The sequence below is a fragment of the Lynx rufus genome, unplaced genomic scaffold, assembly GCF_022079265.1.
Source record: "Lynx rufus isolate CCGP_SWC_20201006 ecotype Redwood Valley unplaced genomic scaffold, mLynRuf1.p SCAF_22, whole genome shotgun sequence".
NCBI classification, from domain to species: Eukaryota; Metazoa; Chordata; class Mammalia; order Carnivora; family Felidae; genus Lynx; species Lynx rufus.
In genome coordinates this window covers 22,974,467-22,987,592 of record NW_025814837.1, presented here as the reverse complement: position 1 = coordinate 22,987,592, position 13,126 = coordinate 22,974,467, and the positions used below count along the sequence as shown (strand labels likewise).

Sequence of the window (13,126 nt, the reverse complement as noted above, 5' to 3'; positions counted from 1 at the left end):
GTTATCAGAGAAACTGGGTGATTGAAGAGGAATAGGAATTGTGTGGTCAGTGTTCATTCATTCCTTTATTCATTCCACAAGTAACTCTGGGTACACAAAGGTTAGCAAGCCACTGTGGAAAAATAAAAACCTTGATAAAATGTTTTTCACATTTTCACATGCATCTAATATATTGATACTTGTTTTAATGATTGGACCCACTGCCAAAGACCTCTGACTCTATAATGTCTCTATTCTTCTGACCCCATAAGAGATTTTTGCCCTCAGGTAACAATCTCCTTTTTACCTTAACTTTAGAGACTTGGGTTCTGCATCATATCCGCTCTTCAGCCTACTGAGTAACACTGAGGGCAAATCACTCAGCTGACCTCAGCCTCAATTTTCTGATTTGTAAAATGGGGATAACATCTTCCTGCCTACTTGATAGAGTTTCCTGATTAAATGAGATAGTTTATGTGAAAGGTCTTATTAAGTATAGAACAGTGGCTTTCAAACTTTTGATTAAAACTTGCTGTATGAAATTTATATCACTACATAATACTTGAGTATGTACAATGTTTTCTAAGATTTCTATTTCAAAATTGGGCCATTTAACTTTTTTCCCATTCTGACTTCTTTATTGTACAGCTTTACTTTTTTTTATTAATTTATTTTCAAGTTAGTTAACTTACAATGCAGAACCCAGTGATTCATCTCTTACATGTGACACCCAGTGCTCATCCAGAAAAGTGCACTCCTTAATGCCCATTACCCATTTAACCCACCTTCCCACCTCACCTCTCTCCAGCAACCCTCAGTTTGTTCTCTGTATTTAATTGTCTCTTATGATTTGCCTCCCCCTCTGTTTTATTGTATTTTTCCCTCCCTTCCCTTATGTTCATCTGTTGAGTTTCTTCAGATTCCACATGAGTGAAATCATATATTTGTCTTTCTCTGATTGACTTATTTTGCTGAGTATAATACCCTCTAGTTCTATCCACTTTGTTGCAGGTGGCAGGATTTCATTGTTTTTCATCGCTGAATAGTATTCCATTGTATGTATGTGGGTGTATGTGTGTGTGTATGCGCATATATATATATATATATATATATGCATGCCACATCTTTTTTTTAAACTTTTTTTTTTTTTACTTTTATTTATTATTGAGAGACAGAGCCTGAGCATGGGAGGGGCAGAGAGAGAGGGAGACACAGAATCTGAAGCAGGCTTCAGGCTCTGAGCTATTAGCACAGAGCCCAATGCAGGGCTCGAACCCACAAACTGTGAGATCATGACCTGAGCTGAAGTTGGACGCTTAACCGACTGAGCCACCCAGGTGCCCCTGCATGCCACATCTTCTTAAACGACAGAGCCACCCAGGTGCCCCTATATGCCACATCTTCTTAATCCATTTGTCAGTTGATGGATATTTGGGGTCTTTCCATAATTTGGCTATTGTCGATAGCACAGCTATAAACATTGGGGTGCATGTGCCCCTTCGGATCAGCATTTTTGGTATCCTCTGGATAAATTCCTAGTAGTGCAGTTGCTGGGTTGTAAGGTAGTTCTATTTTTAATTTTTTGAGAAACCTCCGTACTGTTTTCCACAGTGGCTGCACCACTTTTCATTCCCACCAACAGTGCAAAAGGGCTCCTCTTTCTCCATGTCCTCGCCAACATCTATTGTTTCCTGAGTTGTTAACTTTAGCCCTTCTGACCAGTGTGAGGTGGTATCTCATTTTGGTTTTGATTTGTGTTTCCCTGATGATGAGTGATATTGAGCATCTTTTCATGTGTCTGTTTTATGCCATTTAACTTTTAAAAATGCTCTTCAAGACCTACTACGTGCGAGTTTATGATTCACTAATGCAGAGGTTCTCAACCACAGGTGACTTTTTTCCCCAAGGGAATATTTGAATACCTGAAGGCATTTTTGATTTTCACTGCCAGGGAGCTGCTACTGGCATCTCATGCATAGAGGCCAGGACTACTGCTAAACATTCCACAGTGCACAGGCTAGCCCCCTACAACAGAGCATTATTCGGCCCAGAACGTCAGTAGTGCCAAGGTTGAGAAAACCTTCCATTAATGTTTCAAGAGCTCAGAGTATATAATATTTGATTCTTACGGGTTACTATAATTATTAAAAGGACACTGTTGCCTCAAGGTGAGGCTTTTGTGTGAGACCAGAAAAATCTAGAAAGAAAGGAACTCCTGTTAATATGTACCTATTATGTGCTAGGTATTTTACCTAAGCATTTTTATCATTTAGTTCTTACAACAACCCTGTGAGGTAGGGATTATTACGTCCACTTCACAGATTAGGAAATAAGGCTCAAATATTTTGAAAACTTGCCCGTGTTACCCAAAACGTAGTAAAAGAACCAGGATTATAACTCATGTCTCTGCTTGCCTAGGGGTAGGAGAGAAGGGAGGACAGGCACCAGTGTTCCTTACTCATATATCCCTAACTCCTAAGATAGTGCCTAATTTTCCATGGGTGCCAGTAAATATTTGGTAACTGGTTATTTGTTCAAATGCACATAGCTGGTAAATGGCCTGACCCAAATCCCACATTTTGTTTTACAATTCTGTGCTCTCTTCTTTGGTTCAAGAAGGGAAACTCCTTACCCAAACAACAGAAAGTGTGGCTGAATTAACCTTTGGTATTTACTGCCAAAGTCAATAATTTCCTAGTGATCACTTACAATTTGTATTGCATATAAGAAACTTTCGAATGGTGAGAGACGTGGCTTACATTCTGGTTGTGCCTACATAAATGGAATTGTAATTCTTTCTATGTAAACTAGGATGTAAAAAATTAGCATTAATCCAGGAAAACAGTAGGAGGAGCTCCTTTCTTTTAAATAAAATTAAGGCGGTTAAATTAATCTGTTTGGAAATTAGTTTTAAAGCTGCAAAACTACAAATAAATGTATTAAAAGGGTATAGAAAGTTCTACATAAAGAATTGCTTTAAAAATTACAATTATTTTTGGGGCGCCTGGGTGGCGCAGTCGGTTAAGTGTCCGACTTCAGCCAGGTCACGATCTCGCGGTCCGTGAGTTCGAGCCCCGCGTCGGGCTCTGGGCTGATGGCTCAGAGCCTGGAGCCTGTTTCCGATTCTGTGTCTCCCTCTCTCTCTGCCCCTCCCCCGTTCATGCTCTGTCTCTCTCTGTCCCAAAAATAAATAAAACGTTGAAAAAAAAATTTAAAAAAAAAAAAAAAAATTACAATTATTTTTAAATTCAGGATTGGTATACAAGATAAAAAATAATGTGGAATTGAATTAAGAATATTTGGGGGAAGTTATTACTTTCACACTAATACTTTTGAGGGGTGCCTGGGTGGCTCAGTTGGTTAAGCATCAGACTTCAGCTCAGGTTGTGATCTCTCAGTTTGTGGGTTCAAGCCCTGCATCAGGCTCTCTGCTGTCAATGTGGAGCCTACTTCGAATCCTCTCTCTCCCTGTCTCTCTGCCCCTTCCCCACTTGCACTCTCTCTCAAAAATAAATAACAACAAAAAAATACATTTGAAAAAAAAGATAAATGCTTAGAAAAAACACTAAAGATTCAAGAAGAGAGAAGAGAGAATATGAATAAGGCAAACCAAAAGATGAAATAAGAATTACCTAGAAAATAATTTACCTGTTCCCGGCAATTAATTAAAGAATTGCTCCTCCACTGATGAAAAAGCAAATATTTCTAAGATCATAAACTGTTTTTAGCCTGACATAGTTGATATTAATAATAACTTGTTAATGAATGAGTGTAGTGACCAAATCACATTTGCTGAATTAATCTTGTGAGGCAGTTTTTTTAAAACACTCCCAAATAAAACGAATACCTAAAACAAAAATTATGGCTTAGGCTTACTTCAAACAATTCTTTGGTTTTCTTATCTAGACAAGGGCATAATGATAGCATCTACTTTAGTCATCCATTGTGTGCATCAGGTGAGATAGTCCATGTAAATTTCTTAGAAATCAACTTCAGTTGTGTTAAGGCACTAAAATTTGGGGTTTGTAGAGCAGTTATCCTACCCCAAACTAACTAATATGCTAATGCTTTGTTCAACTGGAGGAAACAAGCTGAATGGTCACAGTTTAAATTTTTTTTCATTTTGTTTATTTGAGAGTGAGAGAGAGAGCAAGTTGGGGAGAGGGGCAGAGATAGAATCTTAAGCAAGCTCCACACTCAGTGCTCAGCCTCACAAGGGGCTGAATCCCACAACCCTGGGATCATGACCTGAGCCAAAACCAAGAGTTAGACGCTCAACCGACTGAGCCACCCAGGCACTCCTGAATGGTCGTAGCTTACATATGACCAAAGACCTCAAGTGAGCCCTTGATGTTATCTTGATGCTTCTGCTCTCTTAGATATCAGTTTAAAATTTGTCTCCTCGCATCTCCAGCACCTTTTCTCCCATCCTTGCTCTCAGTTGATGACCTTTTAAGTCACTGGGCAAAATAGACTTCCACAAGCTCTCACCACCACAACTACCTACTGGCTGGCATCTGTCCCCATATGTTATCTTCTTCCTTTTGAAAACTGATCTTCTGATCTTATCTACAGACCCTGCTCTTCCTGCCATCTCCGTCTAGGGTAAATTGCTCAAGTCAAAACCGTTGGCTCATCTTTGCCACCTTTTTCTTTTCTGACCCTCATCCAACCTTATGGTTAAACCATCTCCAGGGTCTAGAACAGCAGTTAGCCACCTATTGGTTAAGTCCTTCAAAACATACCAATTTGACTATGTCCCATCACCTCTACAGCTACCATCCTAGTACAAAAGTATCAAACCTGGATTTTTGCAGTAGTCTTCTAACTGGTCTTCTTACTTCCATGTTCCCCGGAATTCTGCTCTCCATAGTCACAGAGTGATCCTTCTAAAACATAAATTAGATCATGTCATTGTTCTACTCAACACCCTCCAATGGTGTCTCACCTCAGAGTAAAAGCCACATGCCTTAGAGTGGCCTATAATAAGCCCCCCAAAAAACCAGACTTGGTGAACTTCACTGACTTTATCTCTTATTGCCTGCTTTTGCCAGTTGCTTAACCATATTGATTTTGCTGTTTCTTGAAGAAGGCATTTTTCCGCTTTGACACCTTTGTATTTGCTGTTCCTTTTCAGCGATCTTTCTTCTAATGTTTTTATTGCTTTCTCCCTCAACTCTCTCAAGTCTTCACTTAAATGTCACCATCTCAATAATGCCTTCTCTGGTCATTCTATTTAAGATTCCATCATTCATTCTTCCACGTCCAGCATTCTCTCTCTTGCTTTATTTTTTCTACTGCATTTATTACCTCTGACATAACTATATACTTTACTTACTTTGTTTACTGCTTATTTTTTTTAATTTTATTTTTAATTTTTTAAAATTTACATCCAAATTAGTTAGCATATAGTGAAACAATGATTTCAGGAGTAGATTCCTTAGTGCCCCTTACCCATTTAGCCCGTCCCCCCTCCCAGAACCCCTCCAGCAACCCTCAGTTTGTTCTCCATATTTATGAGTCTCTTCTGTTGTGTCCCCCTCCCTGTTTTTATATTATTTTTGTTTCCCTTCCCTTATGTTCATCTGTTTTGTCTATTAAAGTCCTCATATGAGTGAAGTCATATGATTTTTGTCTTTCTCTGACTGACTAATTTCACTTAGCATAATACCCTCCAGTTCCATCCATATAGTTGCAAATGGCAAGATTTCATTCTTTTTGATTGCTGGGTAATACTCCATTCTATATATATACCACATCTTCTTTATCCATTCATCCATTGATGGACATTTGGGCTCTTTCCATACTTTGGCTATTGTTGATAGTGCTGCTATAAACATGGGGGTGCATGTGTCCCTTCGAAACAGCACACCTGTATCCCTTGGATAAATGCCTAGTAGTGCAATTGCTGGGCCATAGGGTAGTTCTATTTTTAGTTTTTTGAGGAACGTCCATACTGTTTTCCAAAGTGGCTGCACCAGCTTGTATTGCCACCAACAATGCAAAAGAGATCCTCTTTCTACGCATCCTTGCCGACATCTGTTGTTGCCTGCGTTGTTAATGTTAGCCATTCTGACAGGTGTAAGGTGCTATCTCATTGTGGTTTTGATTTGTATTTCCCTGATGATGAGTGATGTTGAGCATTTTTTCATGTGTCGGCTGGCCATCTGGATGTCTTCCATGGAGAAGTGTCTTTTCATGTCTTTTGCCCATTTCTTCACTGGAGTATTTGGTTTTTGGGTGTTGAGTTTGATAAGTTCTTTATAGATTTTGGATAGTAACCCTTTATCTGATATGTTGTTTGCAAATATCTTCTCCCATTCTGTCGGTTGCCTTTTAGTTTTGCTGATTGTTTCCTTCGTTGTGCAGAGGCTTTTTATTTTGATGAGGTCCCAGTTTTTTTTTTTTTTTTTTACTAAGTTCCATGAAGACAGGGTTTGGGGGACTGTTTTGTTTACTGAAGTATCCTGAAGGCCCAGAACAGTAATTAACACATTAAAGGCACTCAATAAATAAAAATACATATTGAATGAATGAAGAACTGGAAGGTAGGGTATGATGGGAAAATGGCAAAAATATGAGGCCTAAGAGGTGGCCAGAGACCATGCCCTGAATGACCTCAAAGCCATGTTTCTGAAGGTCAATGGGATACCACTGATCTGTCTTATGTATGGGATTAATATGATCAGACTTGTATTCTTTTAAAATCACTCTGATAATAGTATAGAGGATTAGTAGAAGGTAAGCCTGAGAGAAGAAGGAATCGGAATTTCTGATAGATGGTAATGCCTATCACTGAAATAAGGAACATGGGAGAGAAATAGTTTGGATGGTGGGTATGGTGATGGTAAGAAATGACATTTTAGACATTTGAAGTAGTGGATTAGAAGACAGTACTGAGGCCTTCACCAAAATGTAACACAGAGAGACAAAAAGTAAAAATATAAAAGAGCGGTCAAAAGCCATGGAGGATATATTGAACTAGTCCATTGTATGTTTAATAGGAAATCCAGAACAAGATAAAAATGAGAATGTTGGAAAATGATATTGAAACAGACGACTGAGAGTTTTCCAGGATTGAGAGTCAAAAATCTTTATAATCTTTATTCCGGTTGAAGATGCACCCAAATATGAAACAAGAAAAATAAAAATAAATCTGTACCAAGTCATGTCCCAGTGAAACTTCAGAACATCAAGAGTAAAAAGGAAAATAGTACAAACTTACAGAGAGAAAAGAGATTGCCTGCAATAGACTGACAGTGGGTCCAACAGCATGCTTTCCTCCAGCAACAATACATGCTGAAGGCGGGTGACCGATATCTTCAAAGTGCTATGAGAAGTACCACCTACTCCTCACGCCATCTGTATGTGGAACTGAAGCACAGAGCTCTGATAATTCTTTCTGAAGAATTCCGTATGCTGGTCTCTCTAGAATCTTTCAGGTCTGATCTCCTTGTCTCCTATAATTCCTGAATTGGAACATTAACTAGGGGTCACAAAATGGATTTCATAATTATGAAATTGTATAATCATATAGCATGCCTGGATAGATGTTCTGAGAACTAATGCTCTCAGCCTTTGGGCTATCTGCCAGAATTCTGGGAAACATGAACCTCATATTTAACATCTTATTACACTGAAAAATATTGAATCACTTTGGATTGTTCTTTGCTTTTTTAAGTGTGTTTGACTTGCTTTCCAACTAGCTTGTAAACATATCCTGTATTAGTTTTACATTTTCAAAGTGGGAGGTTTTTTTTTTTTGTTTGTTTATCTTTAAGAGAGAGAGAGAGAGAGACAGAGCATGAGCAGGGAAGGGGCAGAGTGAGAGGGAGACACAGAATCCGAAGCAGGCTCCAGGCTCTGATCTGTCAGCACAGAGCCCAACGTGGGGCTTGAATGCGTGAACTGTGAGATCATGACCTGAGCCAAAGTCAGAGCTTTACCAACTGAGCCACCCAGGTGCCACCTAAGTAGAAGTTTTTTAATGTGTTCATTAATAATAATGAATTATTATTGTTATGATTATTTATTGAGTACTTCCTATAAGCCAGGAGCTCTGAGTGTCTTATTAACATTACCTTTCAGTCATTGCCCTGCAAGATGGTTACTGTCACCTCCATTTTACTAATGAGGAACTTGAAGCTTAGATTAGTAACTTGCCCAAGTTCATATTGTGGGGAAGAGAAGGGGCAGGAATCTAATGCAGGTCTATATGACCTCAGTGCCTGAGCTTTCAGCTTTCATATGACCTCTATGCTGTATTGATTGGTGAAGCATGCTAGCTGTTGATAAAAATGATTGTATCAATAATTTGGAGTGGGAATATTTGCCCAAAATGTTGACTTATTTTTTTGTTCTTCCCAGGAAAAGAGACTTTATGGTTTCTTGCAGACTTTCCAGCAAGGCTTAATTCCACTGAAATCAGTGCCTTGGGGCAATATCTGTTTTGCCAGCCACCTGTAAGTATATTATAACTTTTGATTCTGAGTTCTTCTTTCTCCTGGAAAAATAATGGTAAATGAAAGTAATTTCTATGGGCAGTCTCTGTTTCATATAACTTGTCAACATTTAACACAGAACACCTCCTTTTGTATTACCCCATGGAGCACCGATTCAATAAAGCATTAAATCACTGGTCTGGCAGCACCACCCAATAATCCCTGAAAGACCAAAGAACCTGAAGTTAAATTTGAAGGGGCCTTTCCAAGATTCGTGTCCTTCAGTGTCTTACTGTGTGCTACATGATTCATTACCTGCTTCAGGAAGAAGAAAGAGCCACGATATGAAAGTACACATATTTCCTGAGAGTGCCTCCTTCCATTTTTATTCCCATGACCTTGCACTGTGCCAGGCATGTCATGTGTGCTCAGTTAAACCTAAGTTAAAACTGTAACCCTTATTCAAGAACTTTGAGGCAAAGGTAGTAGAAAAAAATAAAGGAGACTTAGGAAGTGGTTAAATGATGAAAGTGGTCCTGTGTTGAAATACAACCAGATGTATGTTATCAAACTTCTGTGTGGCCTGTTAGGTCCAGAATGAAAATTTTCTTGGTACACAGGTAGTTGTGGTGGCTGGATTAGTCACAGATAGGTTAGATCTTATTTGGATATATAGGCCCCCAAAAAATTATTGCTCAAGACAGGGGAGACAATGAATAAAATCTTGGTGTTCCTCTATTCTTTTTTTTTTTTTTAAGTTTATTTATTATTTATTTTGAGAGAGAGTGCATGCACGTGAGTGGGGGAGGGGCAGAGAGAGAGGGAGAGACAGAATCCCAAGCAGGCTCCATGCTGTCAGCACAGAGGCTGATGTGGGGCTGGATCCCATGAACTGTGAGATCTTTACCTGACCCGAGGTCAAGAACCTGACCCTTAACTGACTGAGCCACCCAGGCACCCTGTTACTCTGTTACTCTATTAATTCTTATAGTAATTCTATTAAAACTCTTTTCATATAAGGTGCTTCTGATGTTTATTAAAATAATGTGTATAATAGCTACATGAGATTTATTTTGTGTAACTATATGAGAACATCTGTGTGTGTGTGTGTGTGTGTGTGTGTGTACTAACATTAGCACACTTGCCTCATGTAAAGTCCTTTACTTGACTTTAAAACATTACAAATATCACAAAGGAACAAAATTCCAGACCCCCAAACCAGGTAGTATTAGGTTTAAAAATAGAAAAATTAGCCAAGGAATGAAAGATATTAATAGGAATAGATAAAAAATTATAGGCTCAGCACATGACTTTCCAAGTGTAATAAACAATGGTGCAAGAAATAACTATTTATGAAATGTAGTTGAAAAAGAGAATATTAAAACTGAGAAAAATAAACTTTGATTAAGTTCACATAGCATAAACCACAATAAATTGCAGGTGAGTTCCAAGTAAGCATAAAGCATAATAAGTTGAATGAAATAGAATTATTTAAGTATCTTAACTGGAAAGAAGAATATATATGTTTTAAAAAATGGTTTAACTAAAGCATCATTGGCATACAGTAAAGCACACATATTTAAATGTATAATATCCTAAGTTTTGACACATGTGTACACTTGTGAAAACTTAACCACACTCAAGATATTGAACATATCTATCTCCCCCTAAGTTTCTTCATGCCTATTTGTAAATCCATCCTTCCTGACTCCTCCCACTTCTCTCCTCCCCCACCTTCAGGCAACCACTCTCTGCTTTCTGTCCCTATTGTTTGTGCAAATATAAGTTTGTGACCTGTGAAAGTGTTAATGATTATCAGATTGATGGTTCTACTTTTACAAAAGTCAAAATGTAATGAAATCAAGGAAAGAATTGAAATAGAAACATTTTATGATCAAAATGACAGATGAAAGCTTAACATCCAGAATGTTTTTTTAAATTTAATGAAAAGAGCATTTTGGGGTACCTGGGTGGCTCAGTCGGTTGAGCATCCAACTTCGGCTCAGGTCATGATCTTGCAGTTCATGAGTTTGAGCCCCGTGTCGGGCTCTGTGCTGACAGCTCAGAGCCTGGAGGCCTGCTTCAGATCCTGTGTCTCCCTCTCTCTGCCTCTTTCCTACTCATGCTCTGTTCCTCTCTGTCTCTCAAAAAATGAATAAACATTAAAAAAAATGTAAAAAAAAGAGTGTTTTATTTTGACTTGTTCGATAGCAAGGAACAGAGACCCAGTCCAGTTAGCTCACGAAAAAGGATACGTAGCTGAGGGATATACATGAATGGCATCTAAACTGGAAAGTTACTGAAAACAGAGGGAGCTTTGAGGTATTGACTCTTCGGTTTTTCTCTCATTCGCCAAATGATTGTTCTCTGATTAGGTCTGCTTCTTTGAGCACACCTACTTAGTTTTCTCTCTACCAGCCTTCTTTCTCTGCTAACCCTAGTTTCTGGTGCCTCATAATTTCAGTTTGTCATGGCTCCTCTGACTCCAGTATTCGCAAAGCAACTCTTCATTCTACCTTTTCTACTTTTGCTCCTTCTATTAAGTGCGCTGATGCTCAACATTTCCAAATTCAAATTCTCAAGAGAGGAATGTGATTGGTTTGGCTCACCTTTTGGACCAGGCCATACATAGGTTGCTGGTAAGGATATACATCAGTTACCTTTAGGTCTGAAATGACCCATCACTGTGGGTCAGAGAGCAGGAATCACATGGTTCAAAACATCAGCATGTACTGTGAGCAGCGCAAGCATTGAGTGTTCACTTGTCCAGTAAGGAAGATAGTTCTTGAGAGCCAGATGGAGATGGGTTCAAATACAAGCTCCATTATTTATTAGCTGTGTGACTTTGGGTAACTTGCCTAACCTGTCTGAATCTTAGTTTTCTCATTTATAATTTGGGGATAATAACTGCCTTGTATAATTTTTGTAAAGAATAAAGCAAAACACATGTAAAGCATGGTACAGTATCTAGCACATAGTAGTTCTCAATGATAGCAATTTTATTTTGTTAATATATTAACAGATTAAGAATGATCTCAAGAAAAATAATCTCCATGGCAAAGGTCAAAAGATAGCTCACACAGAGGAAAACCAAATAGTTAGCTAACATTGATAGAAATGTCCAGACTCACAAAGAATTTTTAAAATGCATTTAAAAATAGCTATGAGGGGACACCTGGTGGCTCAGTCAGTTAAGCATATCTTGATTTTGGCTCAGGTCATGGTCTCAGTTTGTGAGATTAAGCTCTGTGTCGGTCTCTGCACTGACAGCGTAGAGCCTGCTTGGGATTCTCTTTCTCTCCTCTCTCTTTCTGTCTTTCCCCACTCACATTCTCCCTCTCTCTCTCAAAATAAATAAATAAACATTTTTAAAAAATAAAAATAATTTAAAAAATAAAATTAAAATAGCAGTGAGATCTATTTCACACCTGTTAAACTTGCTGAAATAAATTAAATTTAATTTAAATAAATTTATTTAAATTAAATTTAAGGATGCTTGGGTGACTCAGTCGGTTGGGCATCCAACTTTTGATTTCAGCTCAGGTCATGATCTCACAGTTTGTGTGCAGCCTGGTTGGGATTCTCTCTCTCCCTGTCTCTCTGCCCCTCTCCCTTGCTAGGGTACATGCTCTCTCTCTAAAATAAAATAAAAAAATAAAAATTGAAAATAAATTAAAATTATACATTGCAATATTGATGTGGCCATGGAGAAAGAGCATATTCATACGTGCTAGATGGCATAGCCCAATTATTCCAAATAGCAATCTCACAAAACATACCCTTTAATTCATCGTCCCTTTCTGGGAAAATACTTACAAGGAGGTAATTGAAAAGGAAAACCTCTATTTGTACAAAATATTTATAGCTCTCTTTTTAATTCAGAGGCTTTCATCATTTTAGAATGGAAAGAGACCTAAGAGATCATTTTTCCCTTGAGCTGCACATTAGAGTCATTTAGGAGCTTTTAGAAATTCTTGTGTCCCATGCTCCGAGATTTTGAGGTAATTGTCCTGAAATATGGTCTGAGTTAGAGTACAGTTTAGAATCTTCTTAGCTATTCTAATGTGTAACAAGGAAGGAGAACCACTCTTCCAGTCCCATGCAATTGGGGGAACCATGAAGAAACAGCCAGAGAAACAGAGCCTCTGAAGGGAACACACATAGATGTAATAAAAGAGCTGGGTTGCAAATGAAGATGTTCCTAATTCCTAACCCTGACTTCTAGTCTTGATGAATAACTGGAAACATCCATGTGTCCAGTATTTAAGGACTAGGACACCAATGATTGTGGAATAGTACAATGCATTCATTAATTGTTATTGGTTATCTATGGATGCAGTAGAACATAGTGTGTACACATTGATGAGAACCAGGTGTGATAGGGGTGTGTCTGTTTCTCTCCTCACCAAGAGATTCCCAGCTGACACTGTTGAGTTGCTCCTTGGAGGGGCATGGTTCCCCCTTCATGCTCTCCCCTCTGCCCAAGGTGGCCAAGTTCTCTGAGTCCCCCATCTATCTTATGGGGAATGGAGTTATCAATGTCCAGGACTGCTGAACTGTGGGCTGTTCATGCAGAACAGTGATGAATCAGAAGTCCCTGTTTTAAAATTGTGGTGAAATACACATAACAAGAATTTACCATCTTAACCATTTTCAAGTTGCACAGTTCAGTGGTATTAAGTACATTAACACTGCTGTACAGTTAT

General features: G+C 38.5%; 1 protein-coding gene across 1 annotated transcript in view; it reads left to right on the top strand.

Annotated features, from left to right (window-relative positions):
- Window positions 1-13,126, top strand: part of MYOM1 (myomesin 1) — a 166,279-nt gene that overhangs the window by 1,859 nt on the left and 151,294 nt on the right. The window contains exons 2-3 of the mRNA XM_047087004.1: window positions 6,984-7,421; window positions 8,347-8,441. The gene's annotated coding sequence lies outside the window, so the exon portion shown is untranslated. The remainder of the gene's footprint in view (window positions 1-6,983; window positions 7,422-8,346; window positions 8,442-13,126) is intronic.